We start from the raw sequence: 22,474 nt of genomic DNA on the forward strand, positions 1-22,474 counted from the left end.
ATTTCTAAATGTTCTTGAAGCTTCATAGTCTTACCTCACACTTCTATATTTTATAATTTTTGTTCTGCATTAATGACTTTTAACACCTACATGCCCTGGGATAAGCGCAACTGAGGTATCTCTTGTGGGGCCATCATTATCCTTCATTTACTTATACATCAGTTTCCCTGGCTGTATTGTCGTATTGTAGAACTTGTCATCAATGCAGCCCTCAAACTCATTTTCAAACTTTGTTTGTCATCACCACAGTCTCTTTCCAGTTTTCTTTATTCCAAATACATCTACCCCCAGTAACTATTATCTTCTAATCTTTTCTCTCACATTCTTTCCACACATTCTCAATGATCTCTTTGCTCAAATTGAACCCTGCCGTTAAGGACCGTACTCATTCCTTTCAGATGTTTCAGCTTCTTTGCTTTCGTTTAACATGCTTGTCTGCAACATTCCCAAACTTATTATCACTTCTCTGTGTGTGGAAATAGACACATATCCACTGAGTTTTATTTAAGCACTCTCACCATTGGACATGATTCCAATTATAGTTTATTTCCTGGAGGACTATTACATACTGTTTGTATTAGTGATCCATGGCCATGTGACACATTACTGTAATGTTTGATAGCTCGATGGTATAAACAATATTTATAACATAGGTTCAGATGGTTGGAAATTGGAATGCAGATTAAAAAAAATTCCAGGACGACAGTCTTCTGAGGCTTCCATGGGGAGTATCTATTTCCTTTCTCTATATAGTTTTCCTAAGTTTTTGCAATAATTGTATAATTATATAATTTTTCCTCTTCCCTTTCCTTCTTCTAAACCCTGCCACATACCTCTTCTAGGCTCCTTTAAAAATACATGGTCTCTTCCTTTAATTGTTGTTTTTCAGGCACACACATTTCTAAATATATGACTACAACAGCCCAGTCATATAATGAGACTTGTATGTACATGTTTTCAGGTTTGATCATTTGGTATTAGACACACAATGCATGTCTTCTTCCCTAGGGAAGAGACTTTCTCCCGTTCTCAACATTCCTGAGTTGCTTGTGGTCCAGCCTATGGTTGGGACCCTTCATTGTTAACATGTAGATTGGTGTCATCCTCATTCAGACATATTGGTGAGACTTCATTGGTGTAGTGTTTTATTTCTCTGGCTCTTATAATTTCCCTGTCTCTGTTTCTGCAATGATTCCTAGTCTTAGGTTCAGAACTTGTGTTGTAGATGTATCAGTTGGGACTGGGACCCACAACTCTGCATTTTGATCAGTTGTGGTTTTGGGTAGTCTCCATTTATTACAAAGAGAAGTTTTCTTGATAAGGGGTAAGAACCACACTCATCTTTGGGTATAAAGATAAGTACTTAAGACGTAGTTAAAGATTATGTTGGTTTAGTAAAGTAGTAGTTGTATATTCTCCTTCAATATCCATAATGTCCATAGCCTTGTGCAGTTGGCTAGGTTTCCATCTAGGCATGATTTCCCTCTGGTTGAGTTGGGCTTAGATCCAATTAGAGAGCTGTTGGTTACTACCAAGGTACGCATACCACTATTGCATCTTTAGTGTTCTCCTGTCATGTTGGTGGTTGTGGCTCATAGGTATTATAGCTAGGTAGGACTATCGGTTGCTTCCCTCACTGGAGAGCTTGTAATGTGACTTCTGGTACCATGAAAACTAATTCTCAGGGATCAGATGTTCAGATCAATTATAGTTCAGAGGCCTTTGGGGCCTGTGTCTACAGTTCATGGTATCTTCAGCAATAGGGACTTATCTTCCACTTCTGGGGACAACCAAGGGAAGCATCCATGCTTTGTAATGTTTTGGGAGAACCTTGGATAACACTGACCAACTCAAAAGAGGGCTTCTGATGTCTTGTACTGTGATTTTTGGTGTGTGGTCTTTGACTCTTGGAGGCAGAATTATCAGCTCAAATGGGAAAATTTTATTTAAACTATGTTTGTACATTTACATACCAATTTACACATGTTATATGTGTTTTAGGCAGCTAGTTAACAGTGTGATTCTTTATGACCTTTTCAAACACCGTTACTTTCTTTAGCTCTCCCCCTACTTCTGTATTTGTCTCTGTTCCCTCTCCCTAACTAAGGTCCCCATTTCCCCCATCTCCCTCATCAGATCACTTGTATCCTGTTATCCCCCTCCCTATTTCAGGGTGGATCTGTTTCTAAGCTCATAATTGGTCACAAGCTTTGATTCTTTACTGGCTTCTCATGAAATACACTATTTCCTCAAATATGGACCATCCCAAAGAACACTTTAACATGGATAAGAGAAATTGAAATCACAGTCATTTTGTAACATAATTTTAGGGCTGGTTTCCCTTGGTTGCCCTTTTGTGTGTATTAGAAGTGAATCAGTAGGTGCACTCACATTTAGGTAGAGCTAACACAGACACGTGGGGCAGAAATCACTGTCAGAAATCTTAGACGCTTTCTTTCATATCTTTATTTTTCTCCTTGGTTTTCTAAATCTCCCTTTTTCTCCATTCTCACTTTCATCTGATTATGTTTATTCCTGTTGTTGAAAACTTGGGGACAACCATGAAAGCTATCCACAGCTTGTCACGACAGTATCTACCTTTGTGTTCTGCCAACACTTGCTTCTTCATGTTCCTTTGACAAACTGTATTTCTGAACCGATCTGAGGACCAACTTTCCACTTAGCCAACACAGCAGGTACTCTCTTGTTGGCTTAAGGCTGTCACTTCAATAAAGTCCTCCTTCATTCTATTGTCAGCCTTCTTTCACATCGCCACGCAATTTCTTATATCTTAAAAACTTGACTGATACACCTTTTTATTACCATTCCCCAATTTCATTTCTTCTTGCTTAAACATAACATGAAAATGTGTTCCTGTTCCTTCTATTTGCTCTAAAATAATTGTATTTCATTGAAACTGTGCTGGTCTTTTGGTATCCTATTTTTTTTTTGCGGGGGCGGTTTTGAGACAGGGTTTCTCAGTGTAGTTTTGGTGCCTGTCCTGGATCTTGCTCTGTAGACCAGGCTGGCCTCGAACTCACAGAGATCTGCCTGACTCTGCTACCAGAGTGCTGGGATTAAAGATGTGTACCACCATTGCCCATCTTTGGTATCCTATTTTTAACATATTCTTAAAGCTAGAAATCATGTTATAATACTTAATGCAAAACAGAAAAAGTAGATGACTTTGGGAAGATTAAAAAAATTCTGAACATCAAGTGCATTGTTCAACCCTCATCAAAGAGGTTTCTCCTTGTGGTAGACAGTAATTATCACAGAGACCCCAAAACTGGACAATGTGCAGAGTCTTTGGAGTACTTATCCTTGAATGGTATGTGTTTATCACACCCCTGTAGGGATCTATGCGAAGAGGGGACAGAAAAATTATAGGGGTAAGAGGTGGTAGACAATTTTAAGGACACAGCATTTTCCAGACACAGTAGGACAGATGTGTGTGTATGAACTCACAGATACTGTCAGTGCATGCACAAGACCTGCACAAACTTTACTCAGACAAAATCCCATATGGAGAAAGGAAAGTAGTCACAGGGTCCCACCCCTAACCAAGAAGCTTTTGACAAATGATCATCACTGGGAGAAGGAAAATTAATTTTCTTCAATCAAGAGATACTGGGTATAAAAACCAAATTCCAGGCCAGGCTCCATGCTCCTGAGTAGCTGGCAAATACAAATGGGACTCCATATTTTATAATGGCTTTTTCCTTCCCTTCCTCTCTTTCTTCCCTCCCTTCTTCCTTCCTTCCCTCCTTTCCTCCCTTCCTTCCTCCTTCCCTTTCTTCCTCCCTCTTCCTCTTTCTCTCCCACTCTCTTACTTCATTCCTTCCTCTCTTTCCCTTCTTTCAAAGAAAAAAACCCCATGAAATTAGATAAGTGAGGAAGGAGGACTTAGAGGACAGGAAAGAATATGGTGGAAATATACTATATGAAATTCTTAAAGAATTACAAAAACATAAATAAAAAAAGATGAGAGAAAACAATTTAAACAAATATCAAGAACACTAGTCTGGGTAGCTTTTTTGTGCTTGCTCAGCTTTATAGAAGAACAAGCAAAGTCCATAAAGAGGAGAACTGTTGGTTTATCAGTGAAACGCAGATTTAAGGAGCAGGCAGCCCTGTGCACTGGGAAACACTGTCTCTGTGTCCCATGCTACATAATGGCAACTCAGTCTCTGCAATACTTCTTATGAAATAAATTCAAATCTTCCAGGTAAAAAAGGTTGTGGAAAATTTTGATCTCTGAAAAATGAGAACCCTTTCTACTATGAGTGATGAATGTGTTCATTTTTAGATAATACTTTCTGATCATCTTGCTTCTGAAACATCTGTGTCCTTCTCTTGTATTTACAAGGACTTATGGAGAAGTGACTTGAAGGTGTAATTTGTCTGTTAGGTAGTAAAGATGTTCAAATGGTTTTGATCTTCACAGGACCAGGAAATTCTTTCCATGGGTTAGGGTGTTGCCACTCAGGGAATGTTTATGACCTCTTGGAATATATATGCCCTGAATGTCTTTATAAGTTGTCATTTAAATATGGTTCCAAGGCAACAAAGGCAATCCAAACTACTGTCTGGGTTGTTAAATCTGGATACCAACAACATAAGTCTAGATTTATTATCTCCTGTAAAATTGCAGCGTTCTTACTGCTTAGCTTGCAAAACATGTGTTTGTTTCTCTAGGGAACAGTCCATTCCTGAAAGAGAGAAATGAATATCAAAAGGGGATACTACCAACTTGTCATTTACAATGATTCTCATTTTATAGTATCTTCTTCACCAGAGTCTCTCTTTGGAATTCAGATTTCTCACTTCTGTACTTCTAGCCTTGACTCCTATACTATGGTGTGTGTTGAATAACAGCTCACAACTGCTGAGATTTTAGCATTAAGAATTAAATCATTTTTAAAGGCCCAGGAGGATCTGTTTCTCACTGAGAGAAAAATACATGTGAAGGAAAATCAGAACGCAGAAAACATGACAAATACTTGTAAGAAATGCAAGCTTGCTACCTGTAGCACACGACCTTTGATAATATATATGCCTGCGGTTAACCCTTGGGAACTAGTAACACTGTGTGAAGCTTTAGGGAATAATCTTAGTTTTCCACACAGCACCTCTAAACACAAGGAAGACTTGTTTAATGTACAGCTAAGGACTTCGGAGAAATTGTTTCTGTGAATACTAATTTACCCCGACATGGCATCTATCGTAAACTGACCCTAATATATCCACTATTTCCTAATTTACAAGCCATTTCCAATATTGTCAATGGAAACATTAATTAAAGCAATAATAACAGAAAAGGACAGAGACCTGCTAAGTTAAATTCTCATGTAATTAGTATTTTAATTAATATTCTAATCTGGCATTCAAATAAATTAAAAATCTTAGCAGGGCTTATTTCAGTTTTGAAGAAAAGGAATTAAAAAATTTTTCTGTTTATGGGCTGTATATTAAGAAAGCTACAATGTATTCCATGATTATGATGGTAAGAAGAAATTCATTGCTTCTGTTATCTGTGGATTAATGTGGGACTAGTTTGTTGATAATGTAAAGTTGAAAACTGTTACTTAATAAACATGTTTTTGGAATATATTAAACATAGAGCCCATATAAGTAAGTGAATTAAAATTGTGGAAATTTTCTTCAAACACTTGAGAGGAAAAAAGTATAATTAAAAAAATTAAACTTGTCATAAATTGATGTATCATTGATTGCAAAGAAAGGAATGTAACTGAAAACAGTACATAATGAATGTTTTGTGAAAACAGTGATAACTTATAGTAGGGTCTTCAAATATACCATTTTATCTGAACACATTGTGATTAGATGGGGAGGTGATGAAGGATATTTAATACTCTGATAAATGTTAGAGAAAACAATCACATAAAATGATAAGCCATAAAAACATGTGCTTCAAAATTTACTGGACTAATTTATAGAGGGTTCATACAAGGCAGTTTCCAAAAGATAGGTTGACATCACATCTTGCCTGGCTTCAATTTCTAGACCCTAAAGTTTGGACTGTGAAAACTATAACACATTTGAATCATCATTTGGCTCTTGATTTTACGAGCTTCCTAGGGTAGCATCATGTACCAGGTAATGCTCCAGACTCAACCCTAACCAGCAGAGAGAGTCTATCAGCACTTTTTCACCAAAATTTGATGTGGAACCTTACTCTGTTGCCAACCAGATTTGTATCTGCCTGATGTGTGCATTTGGGCCCACTGGGAACTCACAGTCATATCAGAATACATCTTTCCATGCTGTTTTAGCAAACCATGATGCTAGACCTGACTCAAACTTCAAAACTTCACATAGAAATTTCTTAGTTATTCAGATGAATATCTCACCTTCTTAAAATTAAAATTTAAAATTTATACTTAAAATTCTGGAATACAATTTAGTTTTCTAACATCTTCCAACAGTACTAAATTCCGGTAAAACTCCTCCTATTAGGGAGAGGTAAATTGCTATAGCCCAAATTTGTATAATAGACTGGAGTCCCACTATAAAATAGAAGATTGTTAGAAACTTGAGTCTTGAGTTTTTATCATATAATCTGTCTCCTTGGTCATATGTGCCTAAATCCTGCTTGAGGTTGCTGTGGTCTGAAAGAACACACAAGCACTTCATCCTATCTGTGAATAGTAACTAATGATCAATGAGGAATTTTTATAAGATCACTATAGGTAAATGTTAATTTTGAAAGCTGCAAAAATACCCATAAGGGACTCAAATACAAATCAGGGTAAAATACCATGTAAATGTAAATGTAGAGAGTCATAAGGAGGATAAACCAACGGTTTAATAATATGTTGCATGGCATATAATAATAATATATTGCATGGCATATTTCTTAACATTCACAAGTCTGCTCTTGCTCTCAGGTCTCATAAAATATTCTGTAATGAATACATAATACCATTTTTATCAAGGTAGAATATTTCACTTCATGGCAATCATAATTCTCCATACACTTGTTATGTAATTTATGTATATTTTTATCATTTGATTGATCAGTCTGGGTAAAATTTTTATGTGAATATTATCTTTAAATGAGTCTCAGTCACAGGATATTAAAATTGCCAACATATGCTTTACCTTTCTTATCAAAGTCTTTATAGGAATATTCAAATGATCAGATAATCTTCTGTCTATCATACCTTTAAAATTTTTTTCTTCGTTCACCCTGCTGAATAAGTAAGAACAACACACAAAGCATTTGTGTAGCTTTATCAAAAATTGGATGGAATCAAGCTGGGGTATTAAGTTTATGTGTTGCTGTATAGGCTTTATTGCCACCTGCAATGGAACAGGCCCTTGCAGTGCTATGTTGCCAGAGATGCATGTCAACTTTATTTGATTCCAAATCACTCAGATTCCTCATTATTAATCAGATTATAGTACAGCCCTGGGAAAATAATGCTTTTTGTCAAAACAACTTTAGAGCAGTGGTTTTCTCAGTCCATGGACATTCTAGTATACACCAAACTGCTGTCATTTTCAAAAAATTGCTTTCTCAGGAGTACAACAGCTATATACTGGAGTAAAAATTGGTTACTGTTGCAAGGCTACATGAGCACAGCTCTTTGGTGGCAGACAAAACAGAGCTCTCGTAAGAATTATAGGAGCTCCTATTTGAGCAGCTTTAAAAGAACAATTTGAGAGAGAGAGAGAGAGAGAGAGAGAGAGAGAGAGAGAGAGAGAGAGAGAGAGAGAGAGAGAGGATTACCTTGATTTTCTGTTCCCCCTGCCTCCATTTCTTAAGTGTTGAAATTACAGATATGGGCCACTGCACCTTGCTCCACTTTTTCGTGCTTTTGGTAATTATGTATTACGTACACTAAGAAAGAAGTAAATACCTAAACATGCTATGTGAAAGTTAACTTTTCAGATATAACCAAGCCAGAGATTAAATACCCATGTCGTGTCCTAAATATTTCTATCATTGAACAGCAACACTAGTTTCTTTGTGCGTTCTATCTTTAAATAAGGATCTGAAACAGCAGTTTGCTAATTATGACTCTAATGTGATTGCTTTAGACATCCAGCCAATATAATTTGGAATCCATTGAGAATTTTTTGGCATAATATATTTGCACTGTCCATTCTCACAGGACGTGGTCAATATTTATTTTGATCACTAAGCTAATGCACAAAGGAACTTCACATTCGTGTAAAACGAACAGTGTCTGCCTCAGTGCTTTTCACTTGTTTGAAAATAAAATGTAGGCAGTAAAATTTTAGAATTGTACAGTGGAAACTGACTGTGGAACTTGAAATGAAATGATCTTGCTCTTTGGAATTAAGCTGTGTATCCTTTTAGAGCTATAATAAACATATGTGAAAATATGTGTCTACATCTTTTTTTTTTTAAATAATACTTAGAAACTGCTCCTTCATGTGCTTTGTGTCTTGGAAAATTTTTCTGATTGGCATAGCACATTCACTTCATTTTCTGTATCAAATGCATATAGTCTTCACTTTCTTTGAATATTTATATTATATTTAACAAGTTGCCTATTAAGAAACATTAAAGTTGTTTGCAGGTTCGTTTCTCCATTTTGATATAAAATGGCTGTAAAAATAGTCCTTTACGTACCCATATCTGAATTCCACACAAATGTGTTTGTAAACACTTTAGAGTAGATTTTGTGTTAAATATATACAGATTTTGATAGATTTCCTTCACAAAGGTTGTACTAGTGAATGTTCTCACAAATTATACACACACACACACACACATACACACACACACACACACACACACACACAAAACATTTCTTCATACTCTTTTTATTTGTTAATTTTTGAGACAGGGTGTCTTGTCTTCCAGGCTAGCTTGGAACATGTAGGCAGGAATGACCTTAAACTTCTGATCCTCCAGCTTCCATTTCCTGTGAGGTGGGACTGCAGCTGTATCTTTGAAATTCTTTCATTATTTTGATAATATTATGTGCATCCAGTATTACCCATTTATTCATTATATATTTGTTGTTACTGTTCTCTAATTGCTTACTCTTGTTTCTTATCACGTATCACCTGATATTATATATCTATTATTAAATTAATGTTTCTTCTCAGTGATGAGTAAGCTACACTGTAAAGAATTTTGTTAGATTTGTTCACTTATTTCTAAATATTTAGAAATATTCCTAGAATATTTATATATAAATATTATTTATTTCTGAAGTGAATAAGTGGATTAGTGATTTAGTGAATGATTGAGGGAATGATAGCCTTTAGCACTTAACTACTAAGTTAAGATGACATGTTGTAGAAAGAAATGTATTTACATTCACTCTTGGGACTGACATTTGTGCCTTCTTAAAAGGAATTTCCCAGCTCTGTAGTTGCTTTTGAAAACATTGACTTTTTCTTCTGCTGTCTTCATCTTATTTTGCAGTAATGATCATATTTTTATTTAAAATCAAATCAGAATATATTAGTTGTACAAACTACTGGATTTCTTTTTGACATGTCAGTACTCACATCTGTACACATACATACTTTGGTTATATTTACACTGTCCCCATTAACTAAACCTACCTCTCTCCCACTTGCTGCTGGTCCTTCTCTTTAATAGTTCTACTTTCATGATCTTTTCAGTTCCTCATATAAAAGAGAAAAAAAAATACCCAGAAGATATTTCTCTTTTGGGGCCACTCTTAATTTGCTTACCATGACATCATCCAGTTACATACATTTTGCTGGACATAACAGGATTTCATTCATTATGTCTGAAGAATAGTTATGCAAATAACCATATTTCTTTTCATGCTCATCTATCAGCAGGCACCCAGACTAATTCTATGCCTTAGCCACTGTGAATAGTGTCACAATAAACAAGCACCTCTGTCATATGCTGCCTTCGTTTTCTTTGGATTTATACCTAGCAGTGCATGGAAAAATTGGATTATATACCACTTCTATTTTTAGGATCCAGAGGACTCACTATGCTGCTGTCTATGGTGTTGGCACTAATTTGCATACCTACCTACCTTGGCAGTGCTTGTTAGTTTCTGAGTTTTCAAATTTGTTGCTATTATTCCTTTATTATTATTATTATTATTATTTTATGTGTGGGTGTTTTGTCTGTGGACCGTACCTTATGCCTGTGAAGGCCAAGAGAGGGCATAGGATCTCCTGGAACTGGAGTTATAGACAGTTGTAAGACACCATGGAGTCCTAAGACTAGAACCTGAGTCCTCTGCAAGAGCAGCAGGTGCTCTTAACAGCTGAGCAATCTTTACAGACATTTTTTTTAGCTTTTAATAATAACCTTTCTAGGTGTAGTGAAATAGAATTTCATCATAGTTTTGGATTACCTTTTCCTGATGACTAATGATATTGAACATTGCAATAATAGTATTTATACAAGTTATATTTATCGACCACTTTAATTTCTACTTTTGAGAAGGGTTATTCAGATGTTCCCTGTTAAATTTTATATTGTTTCATTTGTGTTTTGTTAAGTTTCTTGAGTTTTTTTTTGCATTTTGGATATTAATTCTCTGCTATATAAATAAATATCTGGCAAATGTTTTCTTTCGTTTTGCAATTTGTATAAACTCCCTTGCTTTTTGCTTTCCTATGTAGAAAGACTTTAGTCATACTTACTTCTGTTTCCTATGCTTTTCAAATTCTCTTCAGAAAGCTACTGCCTGTGTCCATATATTCAGGCATTTGTCCTCCTATGTTTTCCTTTATTAATTCTATAGTCTCAGATATTAAAGTAAAGTCTGGCCCATTTTGAGTAGACTTTGGTACAGGGAGAGAGTGATCAGCCTTCAGTTTTCCCAGGGCCATCTGCTGAAAAGGCCACCATTCATCCTGTACTTGTGGAAACTGTTGAGAATCACTTGACATCAGTTAACAGTTCTATTTCTAGGTTCTCTTCGTGTGCTCCACATTGTTGTTTTTGCTAATAGCATGGCATGTTGCTACTGTGGCTCTGTACTATCACCAAATTAGACATTGTGATGTCCTCAGTTTAGTTCTGTCTGTTAAAGATCACTTTCACTACTTGAGGTCTGTGGCCATTTATGGTATATGCATGCTTAGATTGTCTTTTCTATTTCTGTGAAGAGTGACATTAGCATTTCAATCTATAGGATGCTTTGAGAATTATAGCTATTTTTACAATATTAACCCTTCCTATCTATGAATACACCAGTTCTTTCTGGCATTTTGTGTTTTCTCCAACTTCTTTTTCAGATTTTGCAGGTTTTGGGGGCAGAATTCTCTCACTTCCTTAATTTAGACTTAGTTGTTCTTTCTTCAGCCCCAGGACTTTATGAATGAGGATTACTTTATTTCTTTCCTACCAAAGTAATTAATGGTATAAAGAAAAAATATAGATTTCTGTACATTAATTTTGAGTCTAGATTTGCTGAATTCATTGACCAACTCTGGTAAGTTTTGGTGGAGATTTTAGGTTTTGGATATATAGAATTGCATCATTGGCAAATAGGTAAAATTTTACTTCTCCCTTTCCTTTTCATACTCATTTTATTTCTTTCTCTTGCCTCATTACTCTGGCTATATTTTCTAATACTTCAAGGAATAAAAGCACTGAGAACAGACATTCTTGACTTGCTCCTAATCTTAGAGAAAATGCTTCAATTTTTTTTTTCTATTCAGTATGATGTTGCCTCCTTGTCACATAGAGTCCATTTGGTTGAAATAAGCTTCTTCCATACTTAATTTGCATAGTTTTTAAAATCATTAAAGAGTGGTAAATTGTTATCAATTACTTTTCCTTCACCTATTGAGATGTTCATCTGATTTTGTCATTCATTCAGTTGACATGGTTTATTATTTTAATTGATTTCTAGATATTAAACTTCTCATTAGTCATGGATGTGGTCTTTTCAATGTGTTGTTGGATTTAATTTGGAGTATTTTTTTCTGATGATTTTTTGCATCTGTGATCATCAGGATATTGATTTACAATATTGTATTTTGTGTGTATGTCTTTGTCATGTTTTAGTAGCAGGATAATGCTGAACTTACAAGTTTGAAAAGGTTCTCTTTCAATTTATGGGATTGGTGTTAGTTCAGAAGTAAGGTAAATTTCAATAATGAAGCCACCTGTCCATGAGCTTTTATTTCCATTGGGTGAGTTTTTAAATCTGATCCAGTCTCATTACATGTTATTGGTTTTTACAAAGTTTTAAAAATATCTTTTTGTTCAGTTTTTTTTTATTTTTTTTAAGATTTATTTATTTTTTTATGTATATAGCACATATGACTACAGGCCAGAAGAGGGCACCACATCTCATTACAGATGGTTGTGAGCCACCATGTGGTTGCTGGGAATTGAACTCAGGACCTCTGGAAGAGCAGTCAGTGCTCTTAACCTCTGAGCCATCTCTCCAACCCTTTGTTTAGTTTTGACAGGACACAGAATATGCACAGTTCTACATTTTAAAATGTAACATGCAGTTTACAAACAATATATAGTGATATTTTTCGTTTCTAAGACATCAGTTGTAATATCTTCCTTTTCACCTATAATTTTATTAGCAATTTTCCTTATTAATTCTAGTGATTAAACCCAGGATTTCCCACAAACCAGGCAAGTGCTATCCCACTAACTGATGCTACAGGCCTGTAAATTCATTTATTAAGAATTTGTGTCCTTTACCTAAAAGTTTGACAATTTTATTTATCTTTTAAAATAGCTAATCTTGTTTTATTGATCACCTATATTTTATTTTTTATTGTGGCTACTTTATTTATTGCCCCTTTGATATTATTTTTTCCTCTATTGTGGGTTTGACTTTTCTTGCTTCCCTGTCTTTGAATGAATCACTGGGCTTTGTTACTAAAATTTTTATGTCTTTTAAACTTAAGAAGTCTTGGCTATAAGCTTCCTTCTTAGTATTGTTTTTGTTGTACTCACAAGTTGGTATAGCATGTTACTATTTTCATTTGTTTCAAAGAATTTTTAATTTACTTTTGATTTTCTCAATGACCCACTATTTTTTCAAAAGTCGTTAGTCAGTCTTCATGTTTTCGTGCAGTGTCTGTGGTTTCTCTTAGTGATGGTTTTAGCTTTATTCCATGGTTGTCAGAAGATATAAAGGATATGATTTAAATATTTTCATTTACTGAAGCTTGTTCTGTGACCTAACATATGCTCTACTCTAGGGAACATTCAATGCACTGATGAAAAGAATATATATTCTGAAGTTGTTGGGTGGGATATTCTGTTTTTGTCTGTCAAACCCATTTGAGCTATAGTAAAATTTAACTATGGTGTTTCTTTGTTGATTTTTCATTTTCTTTTGGTTTTATGATATTATCTATTCCATAATAATTACCTACACTATTACTGCCTTAAAGCCCATTGCTGTGGATATCGCTCTATATAAATAAAGCACTGATTGGCCAGTGACCAGGCAGGAAGTATAGGTGGGACAAGGAGAGAGGAGAATTGAGGAAGGAGGGAGGAAAGAGAGACTGCCTGGAGCTGCTGCCAGGACAAGGAAGATGTACAGTACCGGTAAGCCACAAGCCATGTGGCGAAGTAAAATTAATAGAAATGGGCTAAATACAAGAGTAAGAGCTAGACAATGATAGGCCTGAGCTAATGGCCAAGCAGTTTAAATAATGTAAGAGTCTATGTGTTTATTTTATAAGTGGGCTCTGGGACTGGTGGGACTTGGTGGCGGGAGCTGGAGAGAAATTCTCCAGCTACAGCCCATCTCTCTCTGTAGGTTTAATAGAGTTTGTTTTATATACTTGGATGATCTGACATTAGGTGTATAAAGGCTTGTAATTGCATCTTCCTGATGACTGGATCTCCTCATCAGCATATAGACAGATTCTTTTTCTCTTATCATTGTTTTTGCCTAAAGTGTACTCAGTTTGATATAAGTACAGTTTCTTCTGTTTGCTGACAGATTCAGTTTTCTTAAAGTATTTTCTACCATTTTACTTTCAGTCTGTATGTAATTGTATTAGATAGTTAAATTTTTTATATGCAACATATTGCTGGGTCTTGCTTTTTTTTTTTTAATCCTTTCAGCCAGCCTATATACTTTAGTTGGACATTAAAGATCACTAACACTATGAATTATTAAACATGACATCATTGGTTGCTTGTTTTCTAGTTTTTTTAATTTATTTTATTTTACAATACCATTCAGTTCTACATATCAACCACGGGTTCCCCTATTCTCCCCTCTCCCACACCCTCCCCTTTTTTCTAGTTGTTTTGAATATTCTTTGTTCGTTGATTCTCTCATCTTTGTAGCTTGATGATTATTCTATTAATACCACCATATTCGTTTCTGTTTCCCATGTGTGCATCTATTCCTCTAGAGGAACTCATGTTTTCACATCCTATTGGGATGGTGACTATCTTCCTCTCACTTCTGAGGGCAAGGCTTCCTTAAGCGTCTTACAAGGCCATCTTATGTTCATGAATTCTCTTAGTGTTTGCACTTACTTTGAAGGACCATTTCTTCTTCATTTCTGAAAACAACATCTCTGATTATAGGAATCCTGGCTGGCAGTTATTTTCCTTTGGGATTGGAAATACATTTTTCTGTGGCTGCCTAACCTATCACGTTTTTTTTTTTTTTTTTTTCTGAGAGATCTGCTGTTAATCCAATGTCACCTGACAGTTTTTGTGTATAGATTTTGAAACTCTGTTTTCTTTGGGAGCTGAATACATTTCATGGCAAAGATTGTATTTCTTTCAGGTTCTCTAAGTCTCTAATACCTGGAATCTTAGATCTCCATTGGGAAGTTACTGCCAATATTTCATTTTCACACTTCTTTCTCTCTTCCTCTTTGGGTAACAGTGTTTGACCTGTTTGGTGCTCATGCCCCATATATCTTGAGAGATAACTTCATGAAAAGTAATTTTTACGATTGTCTGTGATATTTTAGAAAATACTACATACGTATATAATATGCTCTGGTTATACTTACCCTATGTTTTCTTATCTCATCCTTCATTTTCCTTCCCCTTTCCATATTTATAATAAGTCTTCCTTTCCTTTTCATCCTATCCTCCAGTTCTACATTTTGTGGTTCTGGATTTCATCCTCTTGGTCTAGTTGGAGAGGCTTTTAACAATTTTTTTCTAACTTACTGAGATTCTCATTTCTAAGATTTTTGACTGTCTTTTTAAAAAATCACCTTGTCTTTGCTGAATTTCTCCATATTCTTTGTTATATTCTTATTTCATTTGCTGTTTCTATAAATTTTCTTGGATTTTCTACACTTGGACATCTTTGGTTTCTTTTATTAGAGGGACAATCTTTAGGAGCTAAATATTACTTTTCTTTCATAGTTTTCATGTTACTATGCTAAAGTTTGCACATGTAGTAGAATGGATGATTCTTTATATGTTGTTCTTACATGTGGCTTGGGAGATTTCTTTCATAGGTTTTGAAATTCTTTCCTTTCCTATACTTTTTTTTTGAGCTGAAGATCGAACTCAGGGCCTTGCGCTTGCTAGGCAAGCACTCTACCACTGAGCTAAATCCCCAACCCCCCTTTCCTATACTTTTGAGAGTTGAGCATATCTCATTAAAAGGATCTTTTTAGCCATATACATTTGGGGGTTCTATAAGCATACTCAATTCATGGAACAGTATTCTCAGTAAATGCCTTCTTTTGAATGTGTGTGCTGTAGTATTGGTGTGCATAAAATATTGAGTTTATTCTAGCTCGACAACATAGTGTAGTCACCCTATAGTTTCTTTGGCTGTGATGTCATCTTGATCCCATATTGAAGTTGAGCAGACCTATGGTTATTGAAGGGTATGACTTCTCAAATGATTTATGATATATGCAGCAGAGTGCTTGGCAACACTCAATATTATTAATTCCTCAGTGGGCATGTCTGTCACTGGCAAGTGTTAAGAAGTCACTAGGGAATGTTGATATTGGACGTTCTACTTAAAAGTGTCTTTGATAGTGACTGTACAAGTGATGATGAAGGGCCTGAAAAACTTGCTGTCTTACTACATAGTGCTATGGACCTGTGAATTTTCATAGAGTGTCAAGAACAAGGATCAAAACCCAGTCTTCCGTGTTAGCGGTATGTGATTAAAAAAAGGCATGCTAATGATGAATACTTGGAAACATTAAATGTATGGTGACAGAGGGAATTGTGCTGTCCCCTTCTGCTACTATTCCAGATGTGCCCACCTAAGAGAAGGATCTCAGAATATTAGTAGTGCATGCTGGACTATAGGACAATACATGGAGACTTTTATCCTGGCTCTTTCTATTATAGTCTCAACTTGGGATTAGGCAGAGCAAATCATAGCTGGATTTGTACAAAGTTATTCTTAGCTGAGGTTATGGTAGTGATGAGAGAGAGCAGAATTTGGACAGCACAAGGAGAAGTTACTCTCTAGGAGAGAATGTTCTTAAGGTTGTATGCCCCAGCTACAGATCTGTGGCAATATTCAAGGTAGCCCCAATATGCTTCCACATGCAAGGAACTGATGAAACATGAAGGTTCTTTCCCTGCCTTGCTTGTGGACAATCATGTAGGTGGGCAAAATCTAGAGGTGTAACATGGCTCAAGACCATCAAAACATGCCTCTCTGTGCAAGAGAGCAGGGGAATAATAAGAGTTCTTCCTCCAGCACATTGCTGACAGGTGTCTATGTGGCTATTGGGAAAGAGGTAGTAGGAAGTATTTACATTATAGTTTTGTTCAGTTCTATCACTCATAAAAAATAGCATACAACTAGCCACATTTCTGGTCCTGAAAGGCAGGTTCCATGATCCCCTACTTTTGGAAGGCATCTCCATTCCCACCCATGCCACACCACCTATTTCCTGAAATATAGTGCTCTTTGTGGGCTAATTTCAGAGGTTCTTTATTGAACCAAATTTGATTTGTAAGGCAATTAGCTTCTGAACAAGTACAGAAGGCTATCTCTGGAGTCCCAGAGATGGGAATACGCAAGGATTTTGATTCTCCAGAGCAGCACAAAGACAATTGGTCCCTTCTCAATGTCTCCAGGCAATAGCACCTGGGAATTCTTCCCAAAGCTGGTTCACAATGTAATTTCTTATTTATTCAGGATTTTGGACTCCAGGAGTTGTGAATCTTTCTAAGAGCTAGTACTGTCAAGCATACACCCTGGTGATTTGGTTTGCTGGGAATCACTTTTTTCTTCATCCTGGTAGAGGGAGACTCCACCTTCCTTAGTCTTGGACCAGATGGCAGGTGATAGAATATTTTGTTTCTCTTGCTGCAGTTCTAGTTAAGGTCTCTGGATTTGTATAAAGTTTATACTTTTCCACACATTGGGTGAGGTGGTCATGGAAAATGCTGGAATGCAACAGTAGAAAGTCAGCCAGTGGAGCAAAGCATCAAGCTCTAGTCAAGAGGATGTTGATAATGGAATATCTTACAAGGTTTTGAAGTTTTAAATTTTTTTTGTCCTTTTATCAGTTTTATCATATAAACCACACTTTGATTTCATTTGTTCAAATTTCAGCTGAAGCCAGATGTATTTCTCAGAAGAATAAAACAAAATCAAAACATTTTTAAGTGGATTCTGCAAATTATAGAATCTTAGGATTAGAGTTAACTAAAAAGGAAAGTTATTTTGTCCTTGTTAAACTAACTTTAAAGTATTTCTTTTGTTCTCATGCAAATGAATTCTATTCTGCCTAGAGTATGTACTTCCAAATGGATTTTAGGCAGTTAAAATCAATCTGTACTGCAAACACAAGATTTATTAAAGCGATGTTTTGTGATAGAATTAAGAAGGCTTAGTGTTCAACCAGCTAACTTACGCAAATAGAATTTCAGATAACTTAAATGTTCATGCCAAGGGACATTATGTTCATTTTATTCTCTGTACTAGCATTGGGATATATATTATCCCATATCTTTGATAGCTAAAGATTATTTTTTCTGTTAAAAGTGATACTAGGCTAGGAATGAAATTTAGTTGGTAAGTTGGCAATTTGGCAGAATATTTGCCTAGCATATTCAAAGCCCTAGGATCAATCTCTAGCACAGAGTAACTTGGGCATGGTGGGACATATCTGTAGTTTTATCACTTGTGAGGTGGAGGCAGGAAAATCAGAAAGTTAGTGCTGTCCTTAGCTTTATAGTGAGTTTCAGGACAGCCTGTGCTATATGACAGCCTGACTGAAAGAGAAGTACCTATACATGATGTTTAATAGATCATCCATGCTATAAATACATGTCAATAGAGCACTGAAAATGCTGGGTTTGAGAAACAAACTTCCCTTTCTCATTTCCTAGAAAGTTTAGCTTTTAGATTAAAAGCAGAACTTCATATACTTTTTAAAATTTCATGAACTGATTAATTGTGTGTGTGTGCATGTGTGTGTGTGTGTGTGTAAGTTATGATGCGTGTATGACGGTAAAAGGATAACATGCTGAAGTCAGTTGTCTCCTTCCACTATGTGGATCATGGGGATTGAGCTTAGGTCATCAACTTGGTAACACATGCCTTTCCCAGCTGAGATGGCCCCAAAGTGGAAACAGAATAGCTTATTGCCTTTGCTTTGTTGGAACTTAATAATTGCATTAGTTAGAACAACTTTATCAGACTAATTCATGCTCCAGGTAAGCAGAAGCAATAGCAATTAGTAAACAACATCAAGGATAATATGTACCTGTTACTCTACTTTGCCCAAGCTTCAAACCTACAATTAATAGTATAATAGCATTATGATTTTTTCTGTTTATATAAAATACATCATTTTAAGATTTTTTTGTTTTTTAATAATTTAGGTTTTCTTTTTAGTAGGAGCATAATCAATAAGTAACATCTCTTCAACAAAACAGTTCTTAAATGTAGAAATTAGCACACAGTAAAAGGATTTTTACAGTTCTTCATTATGTATATTTTTTAGATGATTCTGGAAGCTTGGATTTTATTTCTGGTTTGCCATGTTGCAGAAAGGCAAACATGAAATGTATCCATTTGCCGTTGCACGTTCCTGGGTACTATGCAGAGGGAGCATTGCTGCAGTGACAGATGTTGATGTCAACTGCCTCAAGTATGATCATCCAATTTCTGTCTACAGAGACAAGTAAATCATTAATCACATAATTGGAACAAAATAAGTTGCCCAACTCTCCTGAAAGACTTTGAAATATTGACATGGTCTCATATGTAGTCCTCAAAAATATTTCAGTAAAAATGTAGAACAGATGATTACAGAATTCAGTTCCTTAGAGTAAGTAGAACTTCACCCAAAGTGAGCAGAAGTTTTTATTTAAGACAGAGAGTGAAAAGATGGAGGAAGATGCCCTGCAGACTAAAAGCTTACTGCTTCTTTTCATCTTGGATTTCATTATGTGACTTGGGACTATTTTACAGGGTTGTCTGATCTAAAACATTCTTGCAAATTCTGTCCGATTCCAGCCATCCAAGAATTGCCAATAAATCCTAACAATTTACCAATTACTGTGTACCAAGCTCTGGACTATTCTTTACATATTTTATCACTTAATCATAGTAAAACACCAAAGCTATTGTCCCCATTTTTAAATCAAAAGAGTTTCCTAAAAATGAGAATAGATTGTACAAGGTTATCAGGCAAGCAGGTGACAAAACAGACATTTTAATCTACATGTGTCTAACTTCACTCATAGTTGCACTGAATTCATTAAGCAACTGGTTACATTAAACCAACCTTCCCCAAACATTCCCCTTTTATACTGTATCACCACTGTGCCTAGGATTGTTACTGATCAGATGTCTTCATATGCTTCCTTAAGATAAAATTGTTAATCATAGAAAACATAGTTTCCAAAAAATATTTTCTGCCCAAGTGACTGTTGTTATAATTCTCTTAAATCATTCAAAATGGAATGTACCTCACACTGTAACCCAAACTCATCACTCAAAAATTTGAACTGCATAGTCAGCCCCCAGTATAACTCTAACTTCTTCCCAGTGAATTTCAGTCATCTAGTAATTAGAAGATTTTATACTGTCAAAAGTCTCCATGCTTTCTTTTGCAATATGCCAAGGTCAGTTTCTCAATTATTTTCTTTTCTCACTGGGTCATTATTCAAACAGCACTACTCATATCACATGCAACTAAAGCAATAGGAGGCTTAAATCCCATATGATCTAATTATATAAAAAAAATTGGCTGGCTATTATGGTAAGTTTACACTCTGACCTGAGGAAAATATTTTGAAAGATGTTATGTTCACAGTGGATGAAAAATGAGATGCACCAAAATTTCTTAGCTAATTGAGAATGGAGAAATGCTTGAACGATCTTGCCAACTGACTGATCCCTATTGGGATGCATTTTACTATGTGAAAGAAGCTTAATAATCTAGTGAGGAATGTAGAGCATTCTAAGTAAGGAATGCAAGATTAAAGAACAATATCATTGAAATGAGTTGAGAACAGAAGTATACCAAAATAATGGTCAAAGGTTTAAGCAAAAATAAGCATTAAAACAAATACAATCCATTTCATAGAACCGTGCTACAGAAGGACAGACTCTTATCTGAATCTAGACTACTGTACTACTTGTGTACAGCTGTAAAATGAAAACAAACACTGAGAGCGACAGGTGTACTTCTGTCTCATGGATTTGAGTAAAAAATTTGACTCATGAACTATGTGTCATGAACCAGCCATTTAAAAGCCTTCTTTAGCAAAGATTCCTGTTGTTTTTTTCTAGTGCTTAGTAGGATGTGAAAGAACTGGGTTTTGTATGCTAGCTGATATAAATGCTTGTGCTATATTCTTTTATTCCCTCTTTTTTCTTGAAAATATTTTTCATATAAAATATTCTGATCACTATTTCCTTTCCCTCATCTCCCAGATCCTTCCTTTTTACCAATCCATTCAACTCAACACATTCTTCTCTTTAGAAAACAAATAGGTAAAATAAAACAGAATAAAACAAAGGAAACAGAAAACAAATTAAAAAGCAAGCATGAAACACACACACACACACACACACACACACACACACACACACACACACACACACACACACACACACACCATGCAGAAACATGCATACATACAAACCCCCCAAATCACAAAATCAAAAACCATAATATATAAGCAAAAGAACCAGCTCAGCGACTACTCAGACCCACGTCCTGGGCCTTGGGTTGACCCACCCCAGTATTTACCCCATCTATCCCCTGCTGGAGTGCATGAAGGGACTGGTCCTGTGGTAACCACAGGATCTCTATGACTTAAGGTAATAGCATATCAGAGAAGAGTTTTGGTGGGGGGTCCAGTGATGATGGTGTGCTAGAGGACTTGAACCAGACTAATGACTCATTGCAATGAACGTTTTGTGGGTGGGGCTGATCGGACGAAGGGGTAATCTGTGTGACACGCTGCAGCACCAGTGCCACTAGAATGAAAGAAAAGGTGATGGAAGGAGGAGGAGCGAGGTGGTTTTGTGTGTGTGTTTTGTTTTGTTTTTAATTTATATTTTTGGGAAGGATAATGCAGGGGTCAGGGGAGGATTTGGAGGGGTGGGAAGGTGGGTGGTATTGGGGTGCGTGATGTGAAATTTCCAAAGAATCAATAAAGAATTGTGTTACACAAATGAAAGTGCAGATAACACTACCATGTGACCTAAATGTACCTCTCTTGCGTTTACACCTAAAGAACTCTAATTCAACACACCACAGTGAGATTTACACATCCTTGGGTGTTCTTGCACTACTCACAACAGCTAGAAGAGGAATCCAGCCTATATTAATTTTAAGAATGGATAAAAATGTGGCACAAAGTGATGAAATAGCCAATTTAATTTTGTTAAGCCATAAAGAGAAATAAAATCATGACATTTGCAGATAAAAACTGCTGAGACAATTTATTATGAGACAAAAATATCTCCAGAAATATCATTGAGTTTGTCGTGTGTTGGCCATCTACTGCTGGATGTGGCATCTACACTTAAGTTTAGTTTTTATACCTAGTGAGACACCGTTGGGGAAAAATAATTTTTCTTTATAAGAAATTGGAGATAGTTTCTGAATTAATGATGTGTGCTCATGTCCACTTCCTCTGGCAGTGCTGGGACTCCATTTGGTTTGGATATGTGCAGGCCCTGTGCATGCTGTGCATGCCATGGTCTCTGTGAGTTCATATGGTATCAATCCTGTTGTATCTGAAAGGTACTGTCTCCTTTCCCACTGGCTCTTATAATCTTCCCACCCTCTCTTCTGCATAGCTCCCTGAATCCTAAGGAAAGGAGTTTGATTAATGCAGCACAAATCCTAATTGGTCTTAATAATAAAAACCTGGAGCCACATATTGGGGTAAATGCTGAAAGATCAGAGAAGCAAAGCAGCCAGCCACTAGAGAGACTTCTTACCTCCACCCAATCCTCAGCCTGAAAGGGGCCAAACTCCTGACTCTACCCTGCCTTGTCACTTCCCCTCTCCACACAGCCATATCACTTCCTGTTTCCTCCTCTTAAGTGCT

This window comes from Peromyscus maniculatus, chromosome 13 (assembly GCF_049852395.1).
Source record: "Peromyscus maniculatus bairdii isolate BWxNUB_F1_BW_parent chromosome 13, HU_Pman_BW_mat_3.1, whole genome shotgun sequence".
NCBI classification, from domain to species: Eukaryota; Metazoa; Chordata; class Mammalia; order Rodentia; family Cricetidae; genus Peromyscus; species Peromyscus maniculatus.